The sequence below is a fragment of the Coregonus lavaretus genome (assembly GCF_964263955.1).
Source record: "Coregonus lavaretus genome assembly, chromosome: 31".
Classification (NCBI taxonomy): domain Eukaryota; kingdom Metazoa; phylum Chordata; class Actinopteri; order Salmoniformes; family Salmonidae; genus Coregonus; species Coregonus lavaretus.
The window spans coordinates 7,509,618-7,525,231 of NC_140018.1; positions in this window are offsets into that span (position 1 = coordinate 7,509,618).

The following is a 15,614-nucleotide window of genomic DNA, read 5'->3' on the forward strand; positions in this document are numbered from 1 at the left end:
AGTTTGAATGAAAAGAGGGCCATGGATAGTGAATCCTAACCTGGTGCCATATAAACTCCTCCTATGACTCAAATACAAGACCGTTTTCAGTTGTAAGTGCCACCATTATGAAAACATGGTTTTCCCATTATCCAAACACAGTAGGTATGGTGCTAGAGTTTATTAGACCAGTGGTTCTCAAAGCTCTCCATGTGTGTCTGACCTATTCCAGAGGTAGCTCACCTGATTCACCTTGCCAAATAATCATCAAGCCCTTGACTACCCTTGACTACTTGAATCAGGTGAGCTACTTCGTGGCTACAACTAAATTGTGAAACACCTGGGGGTCCCTGAGGAGAGTTTTGAGAACCACTGCTTTAGACAACCTGTTGGGGTTCAATGACGATAATACAGTAATTAATATACACTCTCCAACTGATCAAAACGAGTGACTATAGAGAAACATACTCTACTTGTGGAGTGATGTTACCGCAGATGCTTAAGATTAGATTACTGTCCTACCGTCAGTAACAACACTCCAATGACAGAGCTGATGATGATGATGATAATGATGGGCCTCCTTCATTTTAGCACGGGTCTGGAAAATATGAAATTGAAACGCTGTAGGCTACTGTACTTCCTACTCATAATGATAATTCTCGACTAAGATTCTTGGAAGAGCGGAAGAAGGTTATTGTGGATGTGGAGAAACATTTTACTTTGAACAATATTGTTAAGTTCAGTATTGACCTCGGGGTCATGAGTATTGTTGATTTATTGTTGTAAAAACGTTTTAACAGTACTCAAATCAAAATCAAATCAAATTAGATTTGTCACATGCGCCGAATACAACAGGTGTAGACCTTACCGTGAAATGCTTACTTACAAGCCCTTAACCAACAATGCAGTTCAAGAAATAGAGTTAAGAAAATATTTACTAAATAGACTGAAGTCAAAAATAAAAAGTAACACAATAAAATAACAATAACGAGGGGGGAGGAGTCAATGTAAATAGTCCGGGTGGCCATTTGATTCATTGTTCAGCAGTCTTATGGCTTGGGGGTAGAAGCTGTTAAGGAGCCTTTTGGACCTAGACTTGGTGCTCCGGTACCTCTTGCCGTGCGGTAGCAGAGAGAACAGTCCATGACTTGGGTGACTGGAGTCTTTGACAATTTTTTGGGCCTTCCTCTGACACTGACCTCGGGGTCATGAATATTGTTGATTTATTGTTGTAAAAACTTTTGACCGTTGACCATGACCTTTTTATTGACCTTTTATGTCTGGGTTTACAGTACCTTGTTGAATGCGCTCCTCGAGGGATCGTGTCAGATATGTGCTGATGTGGATGCGGTGGTTGAGTCAATCGCAGGACACAGAGGATAAGTCAAGACGACTTTACTAATACTTGTAAATAGACACAAAATAAACGGCCTCAAACACTGGAGGCGAACAAAACACGCGCAGTGCGTAATGAAACAACGAGAGTAGAAATACGCGTAGTGCGTAAAATACTATACAAAGCCAAGGCACCGAACTTATCAACACACGACATGTGGAACAATAACACACAACTACAAAACATAACACAGGGAAACTTATAGGTGACATAATCATGACAGAATACGAAACAGGTGCACTAAACTAGACATGACAAAACAAACATCGAAAACATCAAACGGTGGCAGCTAGTACTCCGGGGACGACGAACGCCGAAGCCTGCCCGAACAAGGAGGAGGAGCAGCCTCGGCGGTATTCGTGACAGTACCCCCCCTTGACGCGCGGCTCTAGCCGTGCGCCGACCCCTGCCTCGGGGACGGCCAGGAGGACGCGGAGCAGGGCGCGTGGGATGATTACAGTGGAACTCCGTCAGGAGGGAGGGATCTAAAATGTCCCTCCTAGGCACCCAGCACCGTTCCTCCGGACCGTACCCCTCCCACTCCACGAGATATTGTAGACCCCCCATCCGACGTCTCGAATCCACGATGGACCGGACTGAGTACGCCGGAGCCCCCTCGATGTCCAGTGGGGGCGGAGGAGTCTCTCTTATCTCACTGTCCTGGAGTGGGCCAGCTACCACCGGCCTGAGGAGAGACACATGGAACGAGGGGTTAATGTGATAATCATTAGGCAGTTGTAACTTGTAGCATACCTCGTTCAATCTCCTCAGGACTTTAAATGGCCCCACAAACCGCCGACCCAGCTTCCGGCAGGGCAGGCGAAGGGGCAGGTTTCGAGTCGAGAGCCAGACTCGATCTCCAGGTGCGTACACTGGACCCTCACTGCGGTGGAGATCGACGCTCGCCTTCTGTCTAAGGATAGCCCGCTGCAGATGGACGTGTGCAGCGTTCCACGTCTCCTCCGAGCGCCGAAACCACTCATCCACCGCAGGAGCCTCGATCTGGCTCTGATGCCATGGTGCCAGAACCGGCTGACACCCTAACACACACTGGAAAGGGGTCAGGTTAGTAGAGGAGTGGCGAAGAGAGTTCTGGGCAATCTCTGCCCAAGGGATATACCCCGACCACTCCTCCTGCCGGTCCTGGCAATACGATCTCAGAAACCTACCCACATCCTGGTTCACTCTCTCCACCTGCCCATTACTCTCAGGGTGAAAACCCGAGGTAAGGCTAACCGAGACCCCCAAACGTTCCATGAACGCCCTCCAGACTCTAGAGGTGAATTGGGGACCTCGATCGGACACTATATCCTCGGGAACCCCGTAGTGCCGGAAGACGTGGGTAAACAAAGCCTCAGCGGTCTGTAGGGCAGTAGGGAGACCCGGCATTGGGATGAGACGACAGGCCTTAGAGAACCGATCCACAACGACCAGAATAGTGGTGTTCCCCTGGGAGGGGGGTAGGTCAGTGACAAAGTCTACCGAGAGGTGAGACCACGGCCGTTGTGGAACGGGCAGGGGCTGTAACTTCCCCCTGGGCAGGTGTCTAGGCGCCTTACACTGATTGCACACTGAGCAGGAGGAGACATAAACCCTCACGTCCCTAGCCAATGTTGGCCACCAGTACTTAACACTAAGGCAGTGCACTGTCCGGCCAATACCTGGATGTCCAGAGGAGGGTGACGTGTGAGCCCAATATATGAGACGATCACAGATCTCGAACGGCACATACGTCCGCCCCACTGGACACTCCGGAGGAGTACGGTCGGTGCGTAACGCCCGCTCGATTTCCGCATCCATCTCCCACACCACCGGTGCCACCAGACAAGACTCCGGCAGTATGGGAGTGGGCTCAATTGACCTCTCCTCTGTGTCATACCGCCGGGACAGGGCGTCTGCCTTACCGTTCTGGGACCCTGGGATGTAGGTAAGCTTAAAAACAAACCGGGTCAGAAACATGTTCCACCTAGCCTGACGAGGGTTCAGTCTCCTAGCTGCCCGGATGTACTCCAGGTTACGATGGTCAGTCAGAATGAGAAAAGGGTGTTGAGCCCCCTCAAGCCAATGCCTCCACACCTTTAGGGCCTGAACTACGGCTAGCAGCTCTCTGTCCCCTACGTCATAATTTCGTTCCGCCGGGCTGAGCTTTTTAGAATAAAAAGCGCAGGGCCGGAGTTTAGGAGGCGTGCCTGAGCGTTGAGACAATACTGCCCCAATGACGCGTCCACCTCTACTTGGAACGCTAAAGCGGGGTCCGGATGTGCCAGCACCGGAGCCGAGGTGAACAGGTCCTTCAGTTTATCAAACGCCCTGTCCGCCTCAGCCGACCACTGCAAACGCACCGGGCCCCCCTTCAGCAAGGAAGTGATGGGAGCTGCCACCTGTCCAAAACCCCGGATAAACCTCCGGTAGTAATTGGCAAAACCCAAAAACCGTTGCACCTCTTTAACAGTGGTTGGAGTCTGCCAATTACGCACGGCTGACACACGGTCAATCTCCATCTCCACCCCTGATGCGGACAACCGATGACCCAAGAAGGAGATGGACTCCTGGAAAAACAGACATTTCTCTGCCTTGACATACAAGTCATGCTCCAACAGCCTACCCAACACTCGGCGTACCAGGGCTACATGCTCGGCTCGTGTAGAAGAGTACACTAGAATGTCGTCAATGTATACTACCACACCCTGCCCATGCAAGTCCCGGAAGATCTCGTCCACAAAGGATTGGAAGACTGAAGGAGCATTCATTAACCCGTATGGCATGACGAGATACTCATAATGACCCGAGGTGGTACTAAATGCTGTCTTCCATTCATCTCCCTCCCTAATGTGCACCAAGTTGTAAGCATTCCTGAGATCCAGTTTTGTGAAGAAACGCGCTCCGCGTAATGATTCCGTCATACTCGCAATCAGAGGAAGAGGATAACTGTATTTAACAGTGATCTGATTGAGATTACGGTAATCAATACATGGGCGCAACCCTCCAGGAGTGGTCTGACCAGTGTGTTGGGCGATGTTTAGGTGTTTCCGTAGGGGCGACCACGGTGGAGAGTCCGAACCAGGTGCCCGCAATGCACATTCCCCCGAGTATGAGGATTTGGCACTCGTGTTCAGCAAGACTAGGGCGACGCGATTGCCACCTCATAGACGGGGAGATTGTGCGATAGACCTCCTGGCAGGTGCGGCACTTCCGCGGAGCCATGTGTATCCCTTGTCTCAAGAGGAGACGGCGGCTATGGAGACATACATAGCCGAGGACACAGGGGAAGTGGAGGGTCGTATGTATCCCTGTCTCAGAGACTCGGCTATGTATGTCTCCATAGCCGCCGTCTCCTCTTGAGACAAGGGATACACATGGCTCCGCGGAAGTGCCGCACCTGCCAGGAGGTCTATCGCACAATCTCCCCGTCTATGAGGTGGCAATCGCGTCGCCCTAGTCTTGCTGAACACGAGTGCCAAATCCTCATACTCGGGGGAATGTGCATTGCGGGCACCTGGTTCGGACTCTCCACCGTGGTCGCCCCTACGGAAACACCTAAACATCGCCCGACACACTGGTCAGACCACTCCTTGAGAGCCCTCTGTTGCCACGAAATGGTGGGATCATGGGCAATTAACCAAGGAAGCCCAAGTACCACGGGATACGCAGGAGAGTCGATCAGATACAACTGAATGATCTCTTCATGACCCCCCTGCGTCCTCATCTTAAGTGGCGCTGTGACCTCCCTAATCATCCCAGATCCCAACGGACGGCTATCTAGGGCATGGATAGGAAAGGGTGCATCAACGGGCAGGAGGGGAATCCCTAACCTCACACAAAAATTGCGATCAATGAAATTCCCAGCTGTGCCTGAATCGACTAGCGCCTTATGCTGGGACTGAGATGCAACCTGAGGAAACATAACAGCTATACAAAAGTGAACAACAGAGAGCTCTGGGTGAGTTGGGCGCCTACTCACCTGGAATGACTCCCCAGTGCGCGACCTGTTGCCTCGAACCCCTGGAGACCCTCCCCAGCACCTAGCCGCAGTGTGTCCTCTACGACCACAGTTGGTGCAGGGGACGGCCTCCCTCGGAATCTCTCTCCTCCTCTCTCTAGCGCCAGCACCCCCGAGCTCCATAGGGCTTGGCTCGGAGGTGCTGGGGGATGGAATGGATGGCCCCAACTCTGGACGTCCGCGGGTGGCCAGCAGGGTATCCATACGGATTGACATGTCCGCCAACTGGTCGAAGGTGAGATTGGTGTCCCTGCAGGCCAACTCTCGTCGAACGTCCTCACGCAGGCTGCACCGATAGTGGTCGATGAGGGCCCTCTCATTCCACCCCGCATCCGCCGCTAGAGTCCGGAAGTCCAGGGCGAACTCCTGTGCACTCCTCTTCCCCTGTCGAAGGTGGAACAGACGCTCCCCCGCCGCTTTACCCTCTGGGGGATGATCGAAAACAGCCCTGAAGCGGCGAGAGAACTCCGCGTAGCTGATGGTGGCGGCGTCTATTCCCCTCCTTTCGGCATTGGCCCACTCCGCCTTGCCGGAGAGACAGGAGATGAGGGCGGAAACGCTCTCGTATCCCGAGGGCGCCGGGTGTATGGTTGCCAAGTAGAGCTCCACTTGAAGGAGGAACCCCTGACACCCGGCTGCGGTGCCATCTTATGCCCTCGGGAGCGAGAGCCGAATCCCACTGGACTCCGGAGCTGGTATGGTGGGACTGGCCGATGGTGGTGGTAAGGTAGGAGGAGGTGTGGGCAAGCCTCCTCTCTCCCATCGGTGCAGGGTGTCCATTACTTCTTGCATGGCGGATCCGAGTTGCTGGATCCTGGCGTCCTGGCAGCTGACCCGATCCTCCAGCGACTCGGTTCCCGCCGCTGCTCCTGCTGACTCCATAGTGTAAAGGTGTGTTATTCTGTCAGATATGTGCTGATGTGGATGCGGTGGTTGAGTCAATCGCAGGACACAGAGGATAAGTCAAGACGACTTTACTAATACTTGTAAATAGACACAAAATAAACGGCCTCAAACACTGGAGGCGAACAAAACACGCGCAGTGCGTAATGCAACAACGAGAGTAGAAATACGCGTAGTGCGTAAAATACTATACAAAGCCAAGGCACCGAACCTATCAACACACGACATGTGGAACAATAACACACAACTACAAAACATAACACAGGGAAACGTATAGGTGACATAATCATGACAGAATACGAAACAGGTGCACTAAACTAGACATGACAAAACAAACATCGAAAACATCAAACGGTGGCAGCTAGTACTCCGGGGACGACGAACGGCGAAGCCTGCCCGAACAAGGAGGAGGAGCAGCCTCGGCGGTATTCGTGACAGATCGGAACTATAGCTGGAGCCAAGTTCTGACACTCCACTCAGTTCATTGTTTCTTCACAACAGGCAAACTATGAGTAAGATATTTAAGTAAGTGGAACTCGTCGAAGAGCTGTTTCTGAGAAATCTAACTTTGGCTTTCTTTTGTCATTGTCTCTGCACACACACACACACACACACACACACACACACACACACACACACAGTTAAGCCATAACCATCTGTAGCTCTTTTCAAATATGGAGACTAAAGATGTATCGAGGCCAGTTGTTTCTCTGAATATCTTTATTTTAGCATTCTGAATATTGACAACTTTCTCAAGGTAAAGTTTCTTCTTTTTATTTGTTTATTTATATATTTATTCACAAATAAGTTGTCAGATCCAGAGCAGATGCTGAAACAAGACAAACATCTTGAGACTATATTCTCCACAGTCAGCGATGTAGACTTCTTTCTGTCAGAACGCATCCTCCTGGTGAACATCATAGACCCAACGGCACTCTGGGTTGGCACTGCAAAGATTGACAACAACAAGCACTCTGTTTGGTAGGGGTATTGGAGCCGAGTATCATTCTACCCCACTGTGTTACAAATGTGTTAACACGATTGCGTTACAGTGAAGGGACAGCTGTGATTAAGTAATTAACCAATTCTACATACCTTGTTGTTTTTGTGGATGAACAGAAGGGACATTATTTTTTTATAATTGCGATAATCTACAGTGGCTTGTGAAAGTATTCACCTCAATTGGCATTTTTCCTATTTTGTTGCCTTACAACCTGGAATTAAAATTGATTTTTTGGGGGTTTGTATCATTTGATTTACATAACATGCCTATCACTTTGAAGATGCAAAATATTTTTTAGATGTGAAACAAACAAGAAATAAGACAAAAAAACTGAAAACTTGAGCGTGCATAACTATTCACCCCCCCAAAGTCAATACTTTGTAGAGTCACCCTTTGCAGCAATTACAGCTGCAAGTCTCTTGGGGTATGTCTCTATAAGCTTGGCATATCTAGCCACTGGGATTTTTGCCCATTCTTCAAAGCAAAACTGCTCCAGTTCCTTCAAGTTGGATGGGTTCCGCTGGTGTACAGCAATCTTTAAGTCATACCACAGATTCTCAATTGGATTGAGGTCTGGGCTTTGACTAGGACATTCCAAGACATTTAAATGTTTCCCCTTAAACCTCTTGAGTGTTGCTTTAGCAGTATGCTTAGGGTCATTGTCCTGCTGGAAGGTGAACCTCCGTCCCAGTCTCAAATCTCTGGAAGACTGAAACAGGTTTCCCTCAAGAATTTCCCTGTATTTAGCACCATTCATCATTCCTTCAATTCTGACCAGTTTCCCATCCCCACAGCATGATGCTGCCACCACCATGCTTCACTGTGGGGATGGTGTTCTCGGGGTGATGAGAGGTGTTGGGTTTGCGTCAGACATAGCGTTTTCCTTGATGGCCAAAAAGCTCAATTTTAGTCTCATCTGACCAGAGTACCTTCTTCCATATGTTTGGGGAGTCTCCCACATGCCTTTTGGCAAACACCAAACATGTTTGCTTATTTTTCTTTAAGCAATGGCTTTTTTCTGGCCACTCTTCTGTAAAGCCCAGCTCTGTGGAGTGTACGGCTTAAAGTGGTCCTATGGACAGATCTGAAGTACAGACCCTGATCTGTACTTCTCCACAACTTTGTCCCTGACCTGTTTGGAGAGCTCCTTGGTCTTCATGGTGCCGCTTGCTTGGTGGTGCCCCTTGCTTAGTGCTGTTGCAGACTCTGGGGCCTTTCAGAACAGGTGTAAATATACTGAGATCATGTGACAGATCATGTGACACTTACATTGCACACAGGTGGACTTTATTTAACTAATTATGTGACTTCTGGAGGTAATTGGTTGCACTAGATCTTATTTAGGGGCTTCATAGCAAAGGTGGTGAATACACTTTTCCGTTATTTTTTTTTTTGAATGTTTTGAAACAAGTTATTTTTTTCATTTCACTTCACCAATTTGGACTATTTTGTGTATGTCCATTACATGAAATCCATATAAAAATCCATTTAAATTACAGGTTGTAATGCAACAAAATAGGAAAAACGACAAGGGTGATCAATACTTTTGCAAGGCACTGTATACAACCGCAGACAATGCTGAAAGAAATGGTTGAAATGTGCATTGGTAGAAAAGCTTTTGTAGAGACAAACTGAATTCTTTGCAGGTATATTATTTGCAAGTACTGTATATTTCCAAGATGTGTGAAGCGTGAAAATGAGTACACTGAAAATGAGATTGAAACATATTTCTTAGCAAGTAGGCCTTTACATTACATCATGGCTTCCATATCCAAACCAAACTTGAGTGTATAGTGTAGTGTGCAGTGCCAGTGTTTAGTGTATTTACAGTGGGTGAAAGAGAGCCCACACAGATCTGGAGTCAGCTAGCATGACTCCTCATCCCTACAGGAGAATCTGTCTGTACGAAACCTTTAGTTGGAGCAGTGACTCTTCATCCCTACAGGAGAATCTGTCTGTATGACACCTTTAGTTGGAGCAGAGTGACTCTTTATCCCTACAGGAGAATCTGTCTGTACGAAACCTTTAGTTGGAGCAGAGTGACTCTTTATCCCTACAGGAGAATCTGTCTGTACGAAACCTTTAGTTGGAGCAGAGTGACTCTTCATCCCTACAGGAGAATCTGTCTGTACGAAACCTTTAGTTGGAGCAGAGTGACTCTTTATCCCTACAGCAGAATCTGTCTGTACGAAACCTTTAGTTGGAGCAGAGTGACTCTTCATCCCTACAGGAGAATCTGTCTGTACGAAACCTTTAGTTGGAGCAGAGTGACTCTTTATCCCTACAGGAGAATCTGTCTGTACGAAACCTTTAGTTGGAGCAGAGTGACTCTTTATCCCTACAGGAGAATCTGTCTGTACGAAACCTTTAGTTGGAGCAGAGTGACTCTTCATCCCTACAGGAGAATCTGTCTGTACGAAACCTTTAGTTGGAGCAGTGACTCATCTGTGTATGCAAGGCAGTGCTCCGTTTGGTGAAAGCATTATGGTGACACTGTTACACAATGCAAATACAGTCAAACAAACAAAACATTACAGTCTGTCATCTACAACATTTAGGAGAGGACGGGTTCTCATTGTATGAGAACAATAACATTTACATTTACATTTAAGTCATTTAGCAGACGCTCTTCTCCAGAGCGACTTACAAATTGGTGCATTCAATTTAGGATAGCCAGTGGGACAACCACCACTGGGGGAGGGGGTGTAGAATGATTACTGTTAGATCATTCCAGGTATTCCTTAAAGAGGTAGGGTTTCAAGTGTCTCCGGAAGGTGGTCAGTGACTCCGCTGTCCTGGCGTCGTGGGGGAGCTTGTTCTACCATTGGGGTGCCAGAGCAGCGAATAGCTTTGACTGGGCTGAGTGGAAACTGTGCTTCCGTAGAGGTAGGGGGGCTAGCAGGCCAGAGGTGGATGAACGTAGTGCTCTCGTTTGGGTGTAGGGTCTGATCAGAGCCTGAAGGTAAGGAGGTGCCGTTCCCCTCACAGCTCCGTAGGCAAGCACCATGGTTTTGTAGTAGATGCGAGCTTCAACTGGAAGCCAGTGGAGTGTGCGGAGGAGCGGGGTGACATGAGAGAACTTGGGAAGGTTGAACACCAGACGGGCTGCAGCGTTCTGGATAAGTTGTAGGGGTTTAATGGCACAGGCAGGGAGCCCAGCCAACAGCGAGTTGCAGTAATCCAGACGGGAGATGACAAGTGCCTGGATTAGGACCTGTGCAAAACGTAGAAGTCTTCTTTTGAGTTTTAGACAGTACCAATCAGTCTGGGTTCTCTACTGTAGAAATCGATATCTCAAATCAGGTCCACTGTCAGCAGTCCTCTCAAGGAGCCAAAGTTAGGCCGCTCTACACAGCTTGTGTGTGGGTGTGCGTGCGTCTGTACGTGCGTCTGTGCCTGTGCGTGCCCAAAACTCGTGCACGTTTGGACACGTCGATTTGACACAGGTAGCCACCAGTGTGAAAAGCCCAGTTCTATCTGAAGTCGGTTTTTGTTTCATCTAGGTGGGATTAAAGTGTTGAAGATGGGGCTTTAGATAACCCTTCACCTGGGCCCAGTGTGCTTCATAGGATTATTCTAACCTCCTTCGACCTGCAAAAGGGGATTAGCTGGTGAAAGGTTGAAAAGGTCATCTCGCGGTACAGTAGCCCAAGAGGTGCCCCCGCTCCGCTGCCTGGGATTCAATTTATCATTCCATTAGCACGGGATAAGGAGACAGCTTTTAACATGGGAGTTAATTAATTAACATTGAGTAATTGTTCTGTTCAGCTTTGTTCCTCGTCACTCACACACATAGTGTTAGCCCAGTCTTACGTGAGGGCGATACAAGGCAACGATTCTGTAATTTGTAATCCACTGTTCTTGTCACTCTCTTATACAGTAATCAGCAGCTAATGCCGGGATAGCATTGTAAGATAATGAATCTTGGTTACCAGGGTTTTCTTTTTTATAAATAGTACTGTAATTCCTTCACATTGTGCAATAGAAAATTGGTACAAAAACAAACAGCTTTCAGCAGCTGATACTTGACTAAATTATTGATTACAAAATTGTTTGATAAATACATTGATCATTGTTGTCATACATTTTTACTATTACATGTCTTTTGTAACAAAAGTGCCACACAGAGGTGTGTATTGTGTGTATGTTGTGAAATGGATAGATATTACTTCTCAGATATTACTGCACTGTCGGAGCTAGAAGCACAAGCGTTTCACTACACCCGCAATAACATCTGCTAAACACGTGTATGTGACCAATACAATTCGATTTGATTTGATTTGAGGGTGAAAACTGGATTGCATAGACATAAATAGGTGTCACTCACATCTGTCAAGTTCAACTTAGAAGAGTGGCAGTTGCCCTGTCAATTAAACCGCCATCGTTCATCATTCAGTGATGGCAGCTGGCAGCGCTTATGAACAGTAAAGTAGTTTGAATTATTCCTTCACCAGCAATGTGTCACTGCTATGAACCCAACTGTCATCCCGGTCTCCAAACAGTTGGAAGAGGGCTATGAATGAAGTTGGCAATGAAGTTTGTATAATCTTTTGTTTGACTGTGATATTTGATATGCGTTCAGCTTTTTACTGTTTCATTGACTTGCAGAATTGCATTTCTATTCTATGGGTTGATCTAAAATGTATTTTCTATGGTCACAAAGGGTTGGCTTTTGAGTCAAATTCAGTCAGATTTCTCTTTTCTGACTGACATTTCTGACTCTTTTTGTACCCAAAATTTCCATCGAAATGGACCCATGAGCACCAACGTGAAGTTCATAGGAGCATATCAAATTGAGTGTCAAATCAAACCTAAGAGTCTATATTCTTTGTTAAATGAAGGCATAGATACATTTTTCAAACATTTACTATCTTAAAAAGTAATTGCGATACCAAAAACCCACATATCTTTAAGATGTTTTCTAATGTCTCTCGGAATTACTGCAACTGAATTGGCTACAATAGGAAATCATAATCCTTAAGAGTCTATTGAAACCCTGGGGCGTCAATCTAAGTAACATAAAAAAATAATCCCCATCAAATTCCATCAGTTAGAGCTAGAGATATCTGTTTTTTTGCATGGGCTGCATCTCAATCCACCACATCCACCTGTGTCGGCCTTCTGCATTTGTGTTGGACTCATCTGAAGACGGTAACGCTGATGTGCCAACTTCTGTCTATAGCGTCCGAACCGTTTCAGCTACAAACTGTAGAACGGGGAGACTCACGAAAACGATGGTGTTCTCCGTTTTGGTCTATGACCCCTACAAGTGTCACGGGACTTGTCTGAAGGTAACCCATACAAATTAATGGAAGTATGGAGGTAGTTTTGTGCCAACAAAAATAAGGGGTTGAATGTGTCCAAAAAAACACGTATGAATGTGTTATTCAATGCGTTTCTATGGGCTATAGTAGTAAAGGCCAAATTCAATATTTAATCAAATTGTTTATATATACAGTATATATTTTTTTATACCTAAAGGGGTCCTACAAATCTAAATCAAACAGATAAATGGCCATTTTAAAACAATTCCATATTTTAGCTTAGTAGAACCCCCCCACCCCAACGGCTTAGACTTTTAGATGATAGTAGTCACAAATCACAGTTGGGTCACCTGCTATAGTCCTCCCTTCCACTGGCAATCTGTTCAGCTCATAACTTCTCATAACAGCTCATAATCGTCATAATTGTCTGTCGGTTTTGTTTTTCTTTCTGTCGTCTGGTGGTCAAGCCAAGAGTGTTAAAACAGTCTGAGTCTGGTCAACCCCTCCCTCTCTCACTCTGTCTCTCTCTGCTCTCTCTCTCTCTCTCCAGTTAATGTCTCCTCTCCCAGCTCTTACTGACACCTACCCATGAGCCCCCTCTCTTTCTATTTACTGTAGCCAGCATCCTCAATCACTGAGCACCGACCAACACCGGATGTCAATGGAAGTTGAACAGCAGTTGAAATGTGGTTAGTCCACCCTGGCCTTGATGTTTACATCCACAGACAGACCGGACTGGACCAAATCTGAGATGTACAGTACCAGTCAAAAGTTTGGACACACCTACTTGTTCAAGGGTTTTTCTTTATTTTTACAATTTTCTGCATTGTAGAATAATAGTGAAGACATCAAAACGATGAAATAACACATATGGAATCATGTAGTAACCAAAAAAGCGTTAAACAAATCAAAATATATTTTATATTTGAGATTCGTCAAAGTAGCCACCCTTTGCCTTGATGGCAGCTTTGCACACTCTTGGCATTCTCTCAACCAGCTTCATGAGGTAGTCACCTGGAATGCATTTCAATTAACAGGTGTGCCTTCTTAAAAGTTAATTTGTGGAATTGATTTCCTTCTTAATGCATTTGAGCCAATCAGTTGTGTTGTGACAAGGTACGGGGGTTATACAGAAGATAGCCCTATTTGGTAAAAGGCCAAGTCCATATTATGGTAAGAACAGTTCAAATAAGCAAAGAGAAACTACAGTCCGTCATTACTTTAAGACATGAAGGTCAGGCAATGCGGAACATTTCAAGAACTTTTAAAATGTCTTCAAGTGCAGTTGCAAAAACCATCAAGCGCTATGATGAAACTGGCTCTCATGAGGACCGCCACAGGAAAGGAAGACCTGCAGAGGATAAGTTCATTAGAGTTACCAGCCTCAGATTGCAGCCCAAATAACTGTTCAAGTAACAGACACATCTCAACATCAACTGTTCAGAGGAGAGCACAGTAGAGTACAGTACAGTACAGTAAAAAAAAGTAGCGTATAGTACAGTAGAGTTGCATATTGTACTGTACTCCACTGTACAGCATATTGTACTGTACTCCACTGTACAGCATATTGTACTGTACTCCACTGTACTATACTGTACTCTACTCTTCTCTACTCTGCTCTGCTGTGATGTCCAAACTTGTGAAACATGAGGAGAATGATTATGCATTTCTGTGTAGTACAGATCAGGGACCATGATGTGATTTTGTTACCGTTATTCCATTACCGGGTGTAAATCCACTTCACTTACTGTAGTTGAACAACCAAAATATATTTTTTCAAACTCAAGGTGCCATGTCATTGCTGACACCCCATTCTTTCTGCAGACATCTTTGAGTCTTTATTCGGAGCAGATATTTACTAGAGTTTTTGGGAAAACATGGTTGCATAAAAACCTGAGGGAGATTTTAATGTAATTCCTTACCAAAGTTTGCCTCTGCACAGTTCCTCCACTCATTTAGTTTTTGGAGATTGTTCAGTGGAAATTGTTGAAAGTAGTCATTGTGCATAGAGTTGTATGGTTTGTTAAACTTTGAAATCAATGGTTTTTGTTTGGCAAACATTTTAAAGTAAATAAATCACGTCAAAGCATAATTACATTACTGTGGAATTTCCCTACTACTTCAGCACAAGTCATTCACCATGAAAAACAGATCGATTTCACTTAAAAATACTAATAGAAATGTTGATTTTTTTTAAACTGGTGGGTGAGTGGCGCCGTATAGGGAGGGGGTGGGCTCACCTCTCCGACAGATGCTGTGTGATTGGTTACTTCCTGTAGTGAAATGCGCTAAGGCAATTTCCCATCAAATCAAATCAAATGTTATTTGCCACATGCGCCGAATACAACAGGTGTAGACATTACAGTGAAATGCTTACTTACAAGCCCTTAACCAACAATGCAGTTTTTAAGAAAATAAAAAGTAAAAAAATAGATAAGTTAAAATTTTAATTAAAATAAAATACAAAAATTAAAGAGCAGGAGTAAAATAAAACAACAGTAGGGAGGCTATATACAGGGGGTACCGGTACAGAGTCAATGTGCGGGGGCACATGTTAGTCGAGGTAATTGAGGTCATATGTACATGTGGGTAGAGTTAAAGTGACTATGCATAAATAATAAACAGAGTAGCAGCAGCGTAAAAGAGGGGGTTGGGGAGGGGTGGGGGGGCAATGCAAATAGTCTGGGTAGCCATGATTAGCTGTTCAGGAGTCTTATGGCTTGGGGGTAGAAGCTGTTAAGAAGCCTTTTGGACCTAGACTTGGTGCTCTGGTACCGCTTGCCGTGCGGTAGCAGAGAGAGCAGTCTATGACTAGGGTGGCTGGAGTCTTTGATAATTTTTAGGGCCTTCCTCTGACACCGCCTGGTATTAAGGTCCTGGATGGCAGGAAGCTTGGCCCCAGTGATGTACTGGGCCATACGCACTACCCTCTGTAGTGCCTTGCGGTTGGAGGCCGAGCAGTTGCCATACCAGGCGGTGATGCAACCAGTCAGGATGCTCTCGATGTTGCAGCTGTATAACTTTTTGAGGATCTGAGGACCCATGCCAAATCTTTTCAGTCTCCTGAGG